The sequence below is a fragment of the Wyeomyia smithii genome, chromosome 1 (genome assembly GCF_029784165.1).
Source record: "Wyeomyia smithii strain HCP4-BCI-WySm-NY-G18 chromosome 1, ASM2978416v1, whole genome shotgun sequence".
Lineage (NCBI taxonomy): Eukaryota > Metazoa > Arthropoda > Insecta > Diptera > Culicidae > Wyeomyia > Wyeomyia smithii.
The window spans coordinates 41,858,819-41,878,241 of record NC_073694.1 but is presented as its reverse complement, the minus strand read 5'-3'; positions in this window follow the sequence as shown (position 1 = coordinate 41,878,241).

The window sequence follows — 19,423 nt, the reverse complement described above, 5'->3', positions numbered from 1 at the left end:
CAAAATTAGTGTCAAATAATAAGCCTAACTGCCTCATAACACCCTATCGAATTTTACTAAATAAGCGTTGAAATACGTATATGCAAGTGATAAGTGAAAAGTGATAGAATTAAATAGTGAAAGTGGATAAAAAGTGTAATGTGTAGCGTAAATATTCTATCAAGACGCTCGAACAGAAGGTAATAAATACAACCAAAGTTTTCATCGGAGTTGGAACACGATCTTCACTAAGATTACTCGTATCCCAGTAAGCACCATGAAGAGGTTGAGATAGGAACGTTCTCGGTAGAGGTGGCACAACTATTTCATGAAAATCCGGAGATTCTACGGATTTATATGGATTTCTACGGATTTCCCCTGATTTCATCCTCTTTTCTACGGATTTCTCATATATTTGTACATTCGTAGAAGTGAAACAAATCCGTAGATCTACGGCCACTGCACTGAGAGCGTATAACTGCACCTTCGCAATGCGAATGTTGGAAAGGGTTGAAACAGATGTCAAAAACTTTTTAGTGCCCAAATGCTGTCTTAATTTTTTTAAATGGCAAACACCAAAGTCTTTTTTATGCGGGAGATATGTAGCGTGTCAAAAAAGCGTTTATTTCAAAATCTGCGTAAAAAACTTCATTTGCCAATTGTCATTCCTGATAAATACTTTAAAAAAATCAATAGCAGTGTTATTTTCGTCTGCGCAAATTAAGAACATACTACAAGGTGTACAGCCCCTAGGTTGTATGAATTGGTGACGTAGGACAAATACAAATATTGATTTTAACTCTCGTTTAACATATTTCACTAAGTCTGTTATACACAGGGTATCTCACACAGATATAAGGGCTCCATTTGCTATCGTGTTAAGGAAAAGAATAAAGTTGAATTTTCTAGGGATAAACAATACTAGCATCGATACCAACGGTATCGATACTAGGGATCACGGTATCGGGTATTTTGGCATCGATACTCCCCGCGAGAGATGAGTCCGGTATCGATACTTTTTGAACGATACTTGCAGCTTCACTAGATTTTTTTTACCATGAACTGCCTCTCTCCAGGGATACCAGATGTGCAGACGCAAATTTTAAAAACTTGTGTGTCGATTTTTATTGACTCGCAGATATTTGCAGTTTTTTGAAAAGAAAATGGTAAGTCCTGTACCGATACTATCGAAGAATCGAGTATCGATACTTCTTCAACCGATAATTCTATACCTGGTTTCGGAGTTTATTGAAGTATCGCGATACCAAAAAATCGATACTTCTGACAGTATCGTCCATCCCTATAATTTTCTACACGCAGTCTTTTGTATCGAGTTGAGCGTAGATTTTTGCATTGATGATGATGGTCCCACCTCATACCCCTACATCGGTTTGAGCTGGTCGATTTATCTAAGTGAGATATTATATAGAGTCATACAATGTAACCAGTTGACAAATAAATAACGGACTGGTTATTAATACAGACATAGTAACCCTTCACTAGAATACCAGTAATTTGGAAATAAATTAAAAAAAAAGAAAATGATTTTCCAATAACTTTGATCCAAGGCACATCCAGAACGTTTCCAACCCGAAAATTATCTGGACTTGGTTAGGAATTGAACCTAACATTCAGGAGCGTTAACTAATCAGAATTGGTTCTGGATAACGATCCAGAACTACGAGAGAGATCCTATGTTTCTATAATTCTCGGTAACGAGCTCTACAGTCCACAGGCAAACCCAAACCTTTTCAGTTTTTTTTCCCAACCCTTTGTACTAAATCGTAAAAACAGATAAATGTAGAAAATGAAAATAACAGCATATATACTATTGCAAACCAAAAAGCAACTTATCAACCCGACATGCTTTTTGTTTCAATTTCAGGGATGTATTCAATATCCAGATTGTCTATGTCAGTCTTCGCGCGCGTGGCTCAAACATGTGTAGCCCACTCTTTTTTCTTAACTCTACTATTTAATACTATATAACTATATTCAAACAAAAATCCATCATCATCAGTAAACATAATAACTTAATGTACCCAATAAATAGAAAAAAAATATTTAAATTTTACAATCTTCGTCATTAATTTGCAAAAAAATTCTATATAATTTGTCTACAAAACAGACTTTATGTGTGAAATACAAATCCTTTTAAACTCCGCTATTGTTGCTGAACGTTTAACCTGTCTTGGCATCGAATTGAAAAAGTTAATTCCTTTGTACAACAGAGAGTTCTGTGATCTTCCGATTAAAAAATGTGGTGTTCTAGCATCAATCGCGTTTCTAGTGTTGTACCTATGAAAATCACTTCCTCTATCAATTCGATCACACAAATAGCGAGGCAACATGTTATTTAAAATTTTATATAGAAACACCATTGTCAAAAAATAAACTCTTTGCTTCACAGAAAGCCATTGCAATGCGTCCAGCATAAAACTCGAGGAAGTGTATCTATTACATCTTAATATTAATCGCATTACTTTATTTTGTAAGCGCTGCAGTCTCAACATTTGTGTATTATTTGCAAGAAATAGTATGGATGAACAAAAATCTATATGTGGTGAAATGATTGACTTATAAAGACTGATTTTACTACTAACAGTCAATTCATTTTTCAAACGGCACAAGATACCGTATTTTTTCGCCATTTTCTTGATGACATTATCTACTTGAGACTTAAAAGTTAACTTGTCATCAATAATAACTCCAAGATACTTTATTTCATTCACGCGATCAATCGTCTCACCATCAATTACAATGTTTACGTCTGGTTTGGAGTTGGCAGAAGAAATAATCAAGTACTGTGTTTTACTAATATTCAATTTAAGCTGTTTAAATTTTAACCAATTCGCCAGATAATGTAAATCTTGATTCAAGAGTGCTACAATATCGTTTGGGTTTTCTGCTGCAATGAACAGAACAGTGTCATCGGCAAATAAATTTATATCGCAAAACCGTAAAACTCGCTTCATGTCATTAATATAAATTATGAACAAAATGGGCCCTGAAACACTTCCTTGCGGTACACCAAGTGTATTAGCCATGGAATCCGATTCAAAATCATTAAAACGAGTCTTCTGAGTTCTAGCACACAAATAGCTTTCAAACCATTTGTATGCTGTCCCTACGATACCAAAGCGCTCCAATGTTTGTAACAATAAGAGCCTAGAAATTGTTTCAAAAGCGCGTTTTAGATCCAAAAATACAGCAATAATAGTTTCTTTAGCTTCGATTTTTTCTTTTCATTTTGCTAACACCAGATTTTATGCAGACTCACAAGAGTGCCCCTCTCGATAACCTGATCATTACTATTTAAATAATCCATCAGCTGGCCTTTCACGACTAGTTCTAAAATTTTCTCTAATGTGTGCAACATATTAATGGGTCGGAACTCTTCGGCTTTATCCGTCCCATTAATCTTGGGGATAGGAACCACAAGCGATTCCTTCCAAACTTCAGGCACGTGCCCCGTTCGCAACGATTCATTAATAAGGTCCAGCAGATCGTGTCCAATGACATGAAAGCAATCTTGTATTACTTTAGCCTTGACATTGTCGATACCAGCCAATCTCTCCAAAGAAAAACAAATATCTTTCAACTATGCAAAAGTAATTGGATGAAAACCTTCAAAGCTACAGTCATTATGGATCGGCTGTATTATTTCGTCAGGCTCATTGACCAAATCAATACTTTGATTGATCGATTGAACACTGTTAACAAAATAACTGTTAAATTTATTTGCAATTACTCGGGCCGATTGTTCTTCTAAGCCATTAAAAGTTATGGATTGCGGGCAACAATCTTTACTTTTCATTAGTTTGCATTATGCAAATTACCATGTTTCTCAAAAACTAAACTATTGGTACATTCTTTCAGCGTATTGGTAAGAACAGCTGCTTTATTGTCCAAATCACCAGCTATTGGTTGAAAATCCAAGCTTCTCGAAACAAGTTGAGACACTGCTTGCTTCGAATATCTATACCAGCACTTAATCTTTACTTTATCATCACGGTTTTGGTCATTCTCAATAAAAACACAAATTGTCTCATGATCTGTAATTTTGTAATCGGCCTCTGTAAAAGAATGAACATTATCAAAATTTGAAAACACGTGATCTATTGATGTACGAGAATGTCTGGAAATTCTTGTATATTGACAAACCGTTTGTCTTAAATTGAAAAAATTTACTAACTCCTTCAATTGATTCGAATTTGGTTCATTAAGCCAAATAATATTAAAATCACCAGCAATAACGTTTAATTTATTCAAATCTACAAAAATCTCCCACCAGTTATCTAAAATTTCCAAAAACCACTGGTCACTTGAATTGGGGGAATGGTATACAATTCCAAAATTCCCCATCGTCATGCCTTTTTCAACTGATATACCCAGGAACCAATTGTTTTCAACACATTGAAGGCGTAGCCACGCAGTTTTCAAAAAGAGAAACGAAACAAAATACTTTCGATATTACTGAGTGATATTCATAAGCACCAAACGAAAGTTTGTACTTTCCCGATGCGAAAATAAATCTAATTAAACTAATTTGCGTTATTAATATTTGACCGAAAACGTTGTTTGAAGAGCGAAACTTCTTGAAATAGGGGTTACATCTTGATGCGATAAACTATTCATAGGCAACACTACCGAATGCATATTATGATGCCCTGGTCGTTACTGTAAAAATGATTATTGAGAAATATACGAATACATGAAAACTTAACACTAGTGGTAGTTGTGAAAATTCTCATAACTCTTATCTTCAAGCATCAATAGTTCTAAAAAGAACCGACTCCATAATTTTCAGCTAGGAACGCGTGCTACAGACCGCTGATGCTCGCACCACCGGTAGCATTGAATATTTTGCTTGGCCGCGCATAATAAAATTTGCTCTCCGCTGTGCCCTCCGGTGCAGCATACGATGTATGCAAAATAAAGGTAAGGTGTACTGCAGTGCCTGGAAATTGACTCGTATGTTAAAGTAACTCTCGTTTCCTAATGTCGCGTACCTCTAACAGTTATATTCCACTCGCTATTGTGTGACAAACTAGAATGAAGCACGCAATCTTTTGTATCGAGTTGAGCGTAGATTTTTGCATTGAAGGCGTGGCCACGTAGTCTCGAGAAAGAAAAACGAAACAAAACACTTCAAGTCAGAATATCTAGACAGTGGAATTTATTCCGTCCATGCTATTGTTATCCGTGCTCGGGAAGCAAGGCAATAGCGAGGGAAATATATGGGAAAGCTTGACCTTGGTACTTTTTACCTTTTTTCACCAGTAAAGTAACACATTTTATTTTTCCACCGACACATAAATGACTAAGATGCAAAAGGTCGTTCGCATGCTATAACCGTTTGAAATCTGACGCAACATTTGCCAGTTTCATTTTCAATTTTACAAAATGTAATCTAGTTTAGAAACAAAGACTTAGTCCTACGTCAAAATATGAAGATGTTTGGCAAAATCAGTGAATATTCAGTAATTGGATTAAGTAAACTCATCCCACTTTCTAAATAAACGATAAAAAAATGAAAAACGATTGAAAAAACTACAAGGTATACAGCCCTAGGGGTTGTATGAAATGGTGACGTAGGACCAAATATATATTTATGTGGTAAGAGAGAAATTCAAAACCAACTCTTCTTTTGACGATTTTGGGGTCCTGAAAAGGACCGGTTTTGCTTGTTGGTAGTCCTGAAAAGGACAGGTTTCAATTTTTGATAGTCCTGGAAATAAAAATTTGAGTTTGTGATGTAAAAAACACATTGCAACGCATTGTTTATACTTACAATTCCAAGTTACTGGGGATTTACTGTTGTCACTCAAAAATTATTATCGGATTATTAGAATAGCATCGAATCTGGTCGTCATCTGTTATTTACTGATTTGAACGGTAAAGTTGAAGTGATTGAGGAATTTGGTTCAACGATACATCAATATGAAAACGGGAAGTACCTACTGATGAATAATTCTTGAAAATTCTTGCTACCAAGATGCAATGTATGTTGTATTAATGTCTTGTTAGAACGGATGATATTATATAACGACTGTAATTTACAGATGTAAATTTTCTATATAAATATAATATTAGAAACTTACAAGAGGCACAGTTTTTTGTATGTAGTCATCACGTCTATTTAGAAATAAGTGATTCACAATAGCTTTTAACTGGATCTAATGTGTACGCAAGAATGGCCAAACACTGCTTGATAAGTTAATGGTGCTCGAACGCTGTAAAACAGGTATATTGATTATCCTTGCTTGGAAAACTCTGATGGTTCTTACGTTAAATTGTGATCGATACCAGTTTGAGTTTTAGGTAAAAAATGGAAATTTTCTGAGATGCAATGGTTTAGCTTTCATCCTCTGTATGCTCGTACTGACTTGACAGTAACGTGAACAATGGACGATGATATGAAAAATATGTAATGTATCTTTTAGTTGACAATTTTGATATGTTTCTTGCAAATATAATATCAATACAGGAACCTCCGAGCGTAGTTGGCTGCTTGGGATCTGTGACGAGATCAAATTTCATCCAATGCTTCATAAAATTCACCACCTCCATATTCTCCTCTTTTGAAATATCTATATTGAAATCGCCTGTCACTATTACCTGGGCATCGTCTCTTGAGTAATAAATCAGATTTCGCGTTAGAAACATTTTCCCTAATTTTAGCGACGTCTTTGGTGAAATGTACACGCAAAATACGATTGTTTTGATACCATCAATAATTATTTCGACAGCGCACATATCACCATATCCTTCCGATTCCAAAAGCATGGGATCACGATTTTCATTGAGTTTTTGGATTTTGTGGAGTGAAAATATCACAAAATCGTTTTTTACAAAAATAGCTACTCCACCAGCACGTGTGTTTTCTCGTTTTTGATGAGAAATGCACTTATAACCTAGAAATAAAACATAACAACAATTTTGGAAAGAGTTAGAAACAAAACAACAAACCTTCAATCTCAAATACACCGTTGTTGTTCACCCACGTTTCGCTTAGCGCTAAGATGTCTGCCAGTTTAAGTATTGGATCAGTAGACACATCGTCTGAATGGGCGTTTAGACTTTGAATATTCAGGCTAACCAAAACTAAAGAGCAAACAGAGCTGCTGATAAATTCAATGAGCTCATCTCCTAGGGTTACCAGTTTATGATTTTCAAGCCGTTTCATTTCTGTACGCAGCTCCTTCATTTTTGGGGTATTGCTTCCTTTTGCATGGAGAAATCTGAACGAATTCGTGGCATTCGTTAAATAAAGACCTTGCAATGAACTCACTCTCTACATCGCAACATACACTAGCTGCTGTTCTTGACATTTGTCGTAATTAAAAACGATTTCGGTGAATGTCCCGCCTTGAGACTTGTGAATCGTGAGTGCGCAAGCACTTACAACGGGAAATTGTACCCACGTTTCGCTTAGCGCTAAGATGTCTGCCAGTTTAAGTATTGGATCAGTAGACACATCGTCTGAATGGGCGTTTAGACTTTGAATATTCAGGCTAACCAAAACTAAAGAGCAAACAGAGCTGCTGATAAATTCAATGAGCTCATCTCCTAGGGTTACCAGTTTATGATTTTCAAGCCGTTTCATTTCTGTACGCAGCTCCTTCATTTTTGGGGTATTGCTTCCTTTTGCATGGAGAAATCTGAACGAATTCGTGGCATTCGTTAAATAAAGACCTTGCAATGAACTCACTCTCTACATCGCAACATACACTAGCTGCTGTTCTTGACATTTGTCGTAATTAAAAACGATTTCGGTGAATGTCCCGCCTTGAGACTTGTGAATCGTGAGTGCGCAAGCACTTACAACGGGAAATTGTACTCGTTTACACTTGATCGTGTTACTTAGTTTGATATTTGCAGACCGCTTTGTGAAAGGAGTCCAATCCTGTCGAAGTACACCAGGCTTTGAAAATACTATAGGTCTCGACTTAATTCGAACCACCTATAGAGTTATTTACAGGTTTGAACGGCTCACTGGTGGTAGCTGACGGAAATCACCACACAATAAAATGTCTTTCCCGCCAAAGCCATCGTCGTAATTACCAGTGATGCTCTGCAAACGTGTGTGAACGGTATTCAAAATATTTGCGCCGATCATACTGACTTCGTCAATTATGACTAGTTTAATGTTGGCAAACGAATTTCGATACAGCTGAAGAATTTCAAATCCAAGTTTCCCATGGTGCCTTTTATCCATAGTTATATGGAAAGCGGAATGTACAGTTGTGCCACCGATCGCCACCGCAGCCTTTCCGGTAGATGCACAAGCAACATACGCATTGTTCAGAGAGTTATGAGCTTGGCTGAAACGGTTGTAGGTCTCCATAACGATTCGCAGCGTAAATGTTTTGCCACAACCCGCGGGGCCAGTGAAGAACAATTGCAGTGGTTTCCTGTTCTCATTGAAGTGGTGCAGACTGTCGATCACGTGAAGAACTAAAGCACGCTGCTCCGCATTAGTTTTACGCATTAAACTGCAGTAGTCCTGTTTACTCATAACTGTGGTACGTTGCTTGATAACCGCCGATAAAACATTAGTAGGTAGCAGGCTGATATCGTCATCGTTTGGCTGCATTGCGATGCTTCTCGTACATTCGTCAAACTTGACATTCACAGCGGTTTCTTGTGCGCCTGAATCATCCTCATCACACAAACGCAGATACTCATCAACAGTATGTTCAATATTGAGATCACAGTCATAATCCTTGCGCTTCGCTAGAATTTCTGCTTCGTGTAGGTCATAGAGTTGCAAAAATTTATTTCCATCAAGAATATCACACATTTCGTCCCGAAATGGCACAAAAAGCAGTACCATCTCTCTCTTGTATTCAGACAGCTTTCCATTTGATAATTGCACCATTGCAGTACCCGAGAAATACGACGAACCTTGTAGGTGTTACCGCTGCGTTCTTTAGTATAGTATGCAGCAAAATCGGCGAGACATAAATTATCTAAACCGGAGCGTTCCTCATACTTTTGAATAATATTCATCGTCCAGATATCAGTAGAATTATCGTCGATTGCTTCTTCATCCATAACAGCATTCCGCTTTCGTGATTTCGTACGCTCATGAGGCCACATCGTCGGAATGAATTGTGTTGCTCTGCTTGATTCCGACATCGTTTGCCGCAACAAGTACCAAGCAGCTTCTTGAGCCGACATCTCCACCGAGTTTAGCATCTTAATGCTCAATTTTTTCAGGAGCGCAGTATAATCTTGATCGAGAAATTGTTCATGCAGTGTGATCAGATCACGTTGAAGGCAACTCATACCACGATTAGTTTTATTAACGTACTCCACAACGTAAGCAGCGCAAGAAAATTCATCCAATATAAACTGCAAATCCATATTGGATAAGAGATTACGAGCTATCTATGGGTTAAACGGATTAGTCCATAGCTCGGAAATGGATCGTTTGAGCATAACGGTAGGTCGGCGGATAGTTGCTCGGATGGCATCGAGGTATCTGTCTATATTGCAGCGACACTCGACAAGGAATGCATCCAGCGTTTCGAATTCCTTTGTATCTAGTACCTCGCGCATTTTCTTTGCTTCTCGAATCAGCTGACTACGACGGCTATCGTCGGGAGCAATGGGAAGTAGGATCCGGGTTATGTCCATAGGCCAGTGAGGGATGTTAAATCTACAATGATTTTCATTTCGTTTGTAACATGTAAAGGTATGTTTGTGAACCTAAAATATAATCATCGAGTAAACGTATGGAATACAACACATAGACTGTCATTTTACTTGTAAACCATAGGATTCCGGTAAATCTTCCTTCCTGACAGAGCAAAGATGATCAATGAGTTGCACGGTGTTAGGCATAACTTCACCAACCGCTTCTCGAGGGTCGTTATTCAACCACAGTAAAATATGCGCATGTGGGCTTCCACGATGTTGGAATTCGATTCGCTTAAAAAAATCGACAACGTGATATTTCCCAAAAACGCTAAATTTTTGCGACGATAGCAGAAACATGATTGTATCTACGAATTTGTTGAAGTATATGCAACATGTAACAGGATCGTTGTTGACTAGCATTGCTCTTTGTAGTGCTGTCAGTTGTTGCATCGGATTTGTTAACTCGTTACCGTTGTATCCTTCTGAAAGTTTATTAAGTATCTTAAGAAGGTGTTGCCATTTTGTTTCGTTTGCACTGAGCGTAAGAAACATTGTTGGCTTTCCTAGTTGTCGCATCATAGCAAACACATCCTTCTTTCTTTGTTGCCAGTACTGAACTGAGTTGGGTATAGATTTTAAAAACGATAAATTTCTTTCGATGCATTGTTCCATGAAATCTCTGTTCTGCAGATCAGCACGGGTAATATTTGCGGTGCCCGTACATTTGAAAGTACACTGCAATCCTTCTGAAACTCGCAGACGAAGAATTTTCATTGCCATATAAAGAACATGTTGCGGTTTGGCTCCTCATCTATCGCGGCGTCGAGTTTCACTCGAAGCTATCATGAAGTACGTTATACGAACGCCTGGCTTAAATTCGCGTGGGTGTCCAAAATAAATACCAGGATAGGCCAGCTCTTCTGCGTGCTCATCAAAGATTACAGACATCGGCATTTTATTTTGCGCAGGAGCTATTTCGAGACATTGATCTTCGTTCCATAGCAGGGTTTCTTGCTGTCCAAGGATTAATTCTGTTTCGTTTTCCATGTCAATTGTTTCCAACTCCATCCTATTTTCCGATTCGTTAACCAATCCTTCGAGCTGTCGCTCATCCATGGCAATGCCATATCGACGGTACAACGGTGTGTTTACTAAATAAGCAAGCCAAGCCTTAACTGTCGCTTTTTTGACAAATCCGGATAAATAGGATGACTTATGGATCAAGTGTTTTTTTATACACACATTAAATGTCTGATCGTCATCCAGCTGACGAGGAAGAGACCGCAACATCTCGCTCACATCTACCGGGCAATTGATGACTTGACCGATTATTGAATAGCTGCCTACAGTTGAAATCATGTAGATAATGAACGAATCTTTATAACTTTTTGCTTACCTGCAGCAAAACGCAATCGACGAATTTGCATGAAAGGCAGACGGGGTGACACCAATCTTTCTGTTATAGGGTCTAGCGAAGGTAAACCCACAGGTTTCTCCGGGTATGTGAATCCGTTAGTCTTGGAAAACGATGGGATTTTTCCCCGCTTTAAATTGCTCAGACAGGATTGGCATGCGTTAAATCTTTCCGTTACTTCAAAAGCCCCACTTGCTACCAGTACTTCTTCACATGCTTGTGAAAGTGGTTTCAAATCATTGACGAACCACAATCTGTCGCATATGCTACACACAGCACCGAACTCATTTTGTATGAAGCGTTTTAAAAACTCCTGATCGGCTCGTTCAAAATTCACATTTGAAACTAATACCACATTTTGACACCAAATAATGAAAAAAAAACATTTATAGTTTGGTACAACAATTACATATTGTATAGGGTATAGGTATTGTTTTACCAATTATATAAAAAGATTTTTGTTTTGTTTTTCCATACATTCAGGATAAACAAGACAAAAATCAAAGAACCGTTCTAATAATTTAATCATTGGCTATGACGAAAAAAAGGCTAGTACTGTGAGAGCTGATCTTTTCATAAATTATAAATGTACATATACATAACTGCAGAAATATCTCAAATATCTTACTTTTTCTATAAAAGTATAAAAAGAAAATTTTCCTTGAATTTTCATTCATCTTGATACGGAAGGTTATTTTATTAATAAAGCGTATTTTTGAATATTTTCTAGTTGACGCAAAAGTAATTTGAGCGCCACTAAAGTGAGGTTTTATTTTAATTTTTTTTTAATTTTTTTGATTCTTAATAAATTATGTTTGTATTGTTTGTATGTACAGCAGATAGAGATTTAGTGTCAAATAACGAACTGTATAAAATAATCTAGCCACGTTATCTTGTAAGAAAACAGGCTGGGATACGAGAAACCTTTCTATGGTAGTTTGACACCCCTTCCTCCTCTGAAAACGGGGGCTTTTACACAAATAAGACACAAAATTATGCATTACTTGAGAACTAAGAGCAAAATTTAAAGTATCGATGCCGTGCTATAGTTACGGCTGTACATTTAAGCACGGCAAAGCGAATCGCATTGCGCTGCTTATCGCGTTCTGTATGGCCATAGCAAAAGAAATATACCAATGTGATATAATATAAATTATTTATCTGGTTTCTAACATATTTGAGTTTGATTGATGATGGTTTGATAGTATAAAGAAAATAAAAATTACAAACACAAAATGTTTGTACAAAGTGCAATTTAATTAAAAAAATAGATTATTTCACATTCAAAATCGATTCATATTTTAGCAAATAGAAGAACAATCCAACAGTTCCTGGTACAATAAGCTTTGATGTCATCACTTAATTTCTGTTTATTTATTGTTATTCAGAAACAACGGTTAACCATTGCGACTCTGTAGTCATTTCATTTTAAAACACGTACCTGCCTCACTACGCGCAGCACTGACCAATGTGTGCCTCGAACCGGCAGCTTCCGGCGATGCATTTATCAATGCAGCAGATGAACTGGCCTCTAACTGTACCAAACCAGCCGCGTCGTGCGTCACAAAATTTTCTCTATCACGTTCCTTTTTGCGGCATAGCCTGGTGCGTTTTGCTACTGGCGAGTCGGGTTCCATTGAATCAGCTTGTTGGATGCGTTTTCGGTGATTGCGCGAATACATACGGTTTAAGTATTGAGACATTTTATATTTAAATTAAATTCACTCACTCACAAAAAATCGTAAACTGGTTATCACTTCCACCTATTATACACCGTGTAACTCCAACAGTAATAAGCGCTCCACTTGCTATCGTGTGACAAACTATAATGAAACTGAATTTTCTACACGCAGTCATTTATATCGAGTTCAGAGTAGGGTGTGGCTTCTGCCATTAGGGCGTGGCTACGTAGCTTGGAGGAAGAGGAACAACCAAAACACCTTCGATACTACTGAGTGATTTTCATAAGCATCAAAAGAAAGTTTTTGCTTTCCCGATGCGAAAATCACTCTGGTTCTTAGATTAACTAATTTTCGTTGCTAATATCTGACTGATAACGGTGTTCGAGTGAACGCAAACAAACAATTAAACCGGAAAATTACTCAATTTAGCAGTAAAAATTCTTGAAATGTGGGTTATATCTTGTTGTGATAAACTTTTCATAGGCAACACTACCGTTTATCTTTGGTGCGTCCTGGTCGTTATTGTAAAAATGATTATTTAGAAATATATGAACATTTCACACTAGTAGTAGTTGTGAAAATTCTCATAACTCTTATCTTCATCATCTTATAGTTCTAAAAAGAACCGATTTCGTAATCTTCAGCTCGAAATGTATGCTATAGAACGCTGATGCTCACACCACCACCGGTAGCATCGATTATTTTGTTGGTCGCGTATAAAATTTGCTCTCCGCTGTGCCCTCCAGCAGCTGTGCCAGCAAAATATTCTGCAGCGTACGATGGTAACTGTTGCTGCCGTGTGCAGAATAAAGGAACATGCTCCGCGGTGCCTGGAAGTTGACTCGTATGCAGCTCTCGTTTCTCAATGTCGCGAAGCTTTAACAGCTGCACCGCACTCGGTATTGTGGAACAAACTAAACTGAAGCTGAATTTTCCACACGCAGTCTTTTGTATCGAGTTCAGCGTAGATTTTTACCATTAAGGCGTGGCCACACAGCTTAGACAAAGACAAACAAACCAAAACACTTTGTTGAGTCAAAATATGTAGGCAGTGGAATTTATTTCGTCCATGTTATTGTTATTTGTGCTTGGGAAGCAAGCCAATAACGAGGGAAATATATGGGAAAGCTTGACCTTGGAACTTTTCACCTTTTTCCACCATTAAGCAGTAAAGCAACAATGTTGAACATAATATCAAAAAATTGTTACACATTTTATCTATCCACCGACATATAAATGACTACGATGCATTAAGTCGTTCGCTTGCTATTCCCGTTTGAAATCTGACGCAACATTTGCCAGTTTCATTTTCATTTTCACAAAGTGTAATCTAGTATAGAAAACAAACACGTAGTCCTACGTCAAAAACATAAATGATATTGTTCCGACGATAGCTCAACTGGTAAAATAACTAACTTTAAAGTGATGATTTTGGCGAGAGAAAATGATAACACGTCTGTTGTACGCAAGGATTCATTTTATTCTGGTCTTTGTTTCTTCAGTAGGATGTAGGATGATTTTTGGCGTGGTTGCCAGCAAATAAAAATGATGAGCAAATGTGATTTATCTAATGTCAATAATTCAGATATATTAAGAACTAAGAATATGTATAAATTGTATATATGTAACTAACATGTACGAATAATATTCCAATAGTTCTGACCTCGTTCCGTTTAAAAGTTGCAGTATAGTAAACCTATTAATGACACGAGTTAGGCTTGCTCAAATGTTTTTAGCTTGTTGGTTACCGTTTCGAGTGAGTAGTTTTTTGACGTAGGACTGCGTCTTATTTTAGTAGGGAGGCATGCTGTGGGAAGCGTAACCAAAATGTTTCCTCCTCGAATGCAGTGGCGTAGCGTGACCGGGTGACACCCGGGGCGGAAAATTTGGGTGTTCCCCCTTTCCCCCGGGTGTTATACCTACCAGGTTGCAGTGAAATCATTTTGTTATCAAGAACTGTAAGGGTCCGCACGTTTGTTTTCAATTGCACTAATTCTACCCATTTTTGAAAAATTGGTTGAGATTATACTCTTAGGAGCAAATCTATATAATTTTCGAGGGTCCTTCTACTTAATTAATTAATAATAATTAATCTTACGGATGTCATTCTTTTGAAGGTGACACGTATTAAAATTTTTCTAATGGGTGTCACCCCCTAGAGGGTGACACCCGGGGCGGACCGCCCCCGCCGCCCCCACCACGCTACGCCAGTGCTCGAATGCATATTATGTTACTGACACTGAATGGATTTCGAACGTCAAAGAAAATTTCCTGCATCTTGTGGTGTAATAGTTGGCATAACTTTTTAATAGTAAATCAATGAAAAGCTGAGTTAAGAATCAACCGTTTTTGGTTTGTTTGTTTTTTTTTTTGTTAGGGGAGTAAAATTATGTTGTCCAACGATGTAAACTTTTGTCATATATAATTTTTGGTTTAGTTTTGCAGCATTCAAACGCTTATTACTACAAATTTGAAGATCATCATATTATCTATAATATGAAAATAAATTAGTTATTAATAAAAAAAAAAGAGCAAACAAAAAGAGTCAATGTTACTTAGGTCGAAAGCTCAAAAGTTATGGGAGAGTTCTTCTCGTGTCGGTTGGAAACAAATAGCAGGAGTGCAGCTCTCTCAATCACGCAATGCATATCACGCTGTTGCTTTCTGGAGGATAACAAACTTCTGTTTTAAATTTAAAATGCTGCGGTAAAATCGAACTATAACGTTATTAAAGCTAGCACATATATAACTGAAGAGTTTGATAAATAATAATTTACGTAGTCAGGGCGGTCATTCGTTGCATGCCACCCACTTCTTTTTAATGAGGTATGGTGCAAATTTGTCCTAATGTAATTCCAGTTTTGGCGAGAAATGGTCAATATATTAAAGGCTTTGCCGATGGACCCACAAAACTATCAGTTTCTCGAGATCATATAGCACATACATATACAACCATATACTGAATAGGACTAAATACTAAAATATACGAGATATAATCGAGAACGAAATACGAGATATACGAGATATAAAATTAGAAAACTAATTCTTGTTTAAAGATCAACCAATTGGATATAATTATTAGCTACAGTCTGCTAAAACCAAAACGATTTTAATGCTGCTATTTGTAAAACAAAATTAATTGAGAAAATAAATCAACAGCTGTTGTACAACTTATGCCGTATTTGCGGCAACGAAGTGAATTGTTCTCCATTGGATACTGTATAACTATCGGGCGATTTGCAATCGTACCATTGTTTGCCTACATGCAGGATCAAAAGCTTACTCAGTGAATTAAATTTCATTACAACAATAGCGAGTCGATATCAGCCAACGTTTGCAAAAGCACCGAACATACAAAGGCAGCAAAGTACTGAATTCCCAGGATACTTTTTTATACTTAAACAACTTTAGTGCTATGCTCTACAACTTCAACAACCGAATTAAACCCCATAGTAAAATATCAAACGTACGAGGAACCAAAATAATCCCGGTTGATTCCACGTTCACAAAAACGGACATTTTGTTGCGCACCAGATTACCGAATTATTGCTTAACAAAGTTATTACAACCGAATTTTGCTGATCGCGTTGACAACTGTTTCTCTCCTATATTATGCACTCCGCACGTGACGCAGATGCCCGGCTGTCGCAGAGTTGCTTCACCTACTGCAGCGGATTCCGCCTAAAACTGCGTACCTTACCGGACCACTGCCGCGACCAATTGCAGTCAAACGCAGCCCGATTGCATGGGGGAGCATAGAGAACCGCATAACAAACGCTGCGTAAAATTACCGAACAAATTGAGTCTGTTGTGTAGGACACCCATTTAGATTGCTAGATTGCCGAATACAACAACGGCTGCTGCTGACCAGGTCTGGCTGGACAAACAAAAAGAAAAAGAAAGAGAAAAGGCAATAATTGAGTAACACACAAACGCTTGGTGTGGCCAATCATTTCATCTTTCAAAGGCGATGCAGTTATTAGGCTAAAAATGGCACCATTTTGCGCGGTCTGTTCCGCGCAATGCCAGCAGAGATTTGTTACGACTAGTGACCTAATAAACGGACTTTCCCCAGTGGTATTAGTTGTACAATTATGCACTGTTGACTACTATATACAACTAGCATGTTTTGAATAATTCTTCCCTAAGTTAGTTTATTGCCAAAACAGTCTCGCTTTAAGGGGGGACCCTACTCTAGAAGGTCGAAAAATCATGAATTTTCATGTTTGGCTATTTTGGCTATTGATTAAGGTATATTTGAAGATGTATTTTCCATGTCGTGAATGTAAATATAGTGAGTATTACACTGTTGGCAGCAGGGAACGTGGATGCTCTCTCTAAATCAGTACCTAACTGGTGGTAAGTTTTTCTCAGCTTCTAGTAGACCAATCGGGCTGAAATTTTTTTTCAGTATATAGAAACATATTATCTATCTTGTTACGTAATCGTTTTTGAAAATTCCAAAAATTGCCAAAATGGCGGCCATTTTAGTAAAAAAAATTTTTTTTTCATGAAAAATCACTATTTAAAAAATCATAAAACATTGAAAAACTCAGATATCAAGAAACGGCTACGTAACAAGTTAGATAATCCATTTTTACATGTTAAAAAAAATTCAGCAAAATCGGTTCAGTAGATGCTGAGAAAAATTCACCACCAGTTAAAAAAACATGGTTTCAAGAGAAACGCTGCTTACAGCGTAATCCTTGCTATATTTGTATCCAGAACGTGCAAAATATATCTTCTAATAAACCTTAATCAATAGCCACAATATCCGAACACATCACTCTACTCTAAGCATCCGAAAAAAATACGAAAATTTATTATTTTTCGACTTTCCCCCCTTAAGCTTAATATGAACTTTCTACTTCGTCATTTCATGTTGTTGAAGTTAGAGATTTTCAATTTAGCAAATATTTGTAGCGTTCTATGTTGACATGGTTGAGACAAAAATAACTGCCGAGCCATGAATTAATCGCCTGCGATTAGCTGCTATAGTCTGGCAACGGGTAGCAAGGGACTCACAGCCGTGCACAGTATTTTTATTAAGAGGGGAGATTTGCTTTATGAACTGATAAATGCCATGGTGACGTTATGATACTGCACTCAGTTGTTTACTTGGATTTACGTTCTCTCATATCAACAGTCAATTTAAGGATGGTTTCGCATCATACATCAAGTTTTTTCAACTTTGCAAAACTGGGATTCAATCTGTGAAAAATTTATATGTATCGTTGCTCAAGATTGTTGTATGATGAACCACTATTTCTGATGAAACTTGAGGAAAAGTTTCAAGGTCAAATATCCCCATCCCTAGAGCTACCAAAACACCATCTCAACTTCCCTCCAGCTGCACACATGTAACCTAGAGTAAGGCTAGTTCGGAAAAGGCTAAAAAATTCGAACATGGCGACCGCGTCGATTTTCGCTAGAAAATTAGTAGAACGTCATCCGATTCTAGAGCCTTCATAGGCTCTAAAAAGAGCTCAGTGCCCAGTTGATCAAAGTCTCTGTAAGCAGTCGAAAAGCAAGCAAGCAACATAGTACGTCCTTTTAAATCTAAGATTATTGCTTTCCGAATTGAGCCAGTGGTCATTGCTGGGCCACGACAGAGGATGTTCCGAGATTTTGTACTGTAGGTCACGTCTATTTCAACCGAAGCTCGTATATTTTTATGGCGAAACGTTCTCGAGTCGGCTAGATGCTCTATAAAAACATTTCAGTAGGTTTCTCTTCTGGTTCATAAATTGTTCTCTTTTAGGAGAAAACAGCCACGCAACCCCAATTTTGGACTTTCTTCCCGCTATCAAGGTGCCAATTAGAATAAGATCTAAGATATTTTGCTAAATGTATTGATCGCTTGCGTGTCTAGCCATATTCTTAGTTCAGTAGGAAAATTTTACGTTACAAGAGAGCAGAATGTTCGTCCAGCTCTACTATCAATTCGACAGTTTTTTTTTTTGAGAAGGTGCGACGGCATACTTGTCATGTACGTGTGGATAAACCGTTGTTCTAGTTTTGGAGTTGGTGGATGACCCACCACACACGTAGTGGCTCTTAAAGGTGGTTGCACAAACCGCACAACAGATATCCATGTCTTCGCACATCCCCCAAACTAAGTTATTCGCAGTAGTGACCGACCTGCTCACTACCTTTATGTCGTTCCTCACACGCAGGCATACGAAGAAGACAGCCTCAGCGGTCTCCTCCACTTCCACGCACTCGGGGCACAAGGGGATTCCGCGTGCCCGAATCTGCGTAGATACTGCATGACGCAACCATGGTCTGAGTCGGTTCGTTCAGCTACCCTCGGCGGAGTTGGACTATCCGCGCTGTTATCTGATCATCGAGAATGACCTTCTAGTACCTAGTATGCCCATTGTGTCAACGTGATCGAAGCACTCTACATCCTCCCTAATGGCGATGATGATAGGCATTATGTCAGACAAGACGCAGATTACGTCGTATGACACGTACGATACGCACTGTCCACCCTCAGACACATGACCCTGTAGGTACTATACCTAAGTATGGACGTATGGACGCTGGCAAGAAGTTTCCGCTTGCTACCGTACATCGCTGAGCTATTCAACATCATTTCAGATAGTGTTGAAATAGCCGTTGAGAACCTGTTACAAACAAGTAATTTTCTCGTCAACCATAACCTTCAAGAACTTAAAAGAACACTTTGAGTTAATGG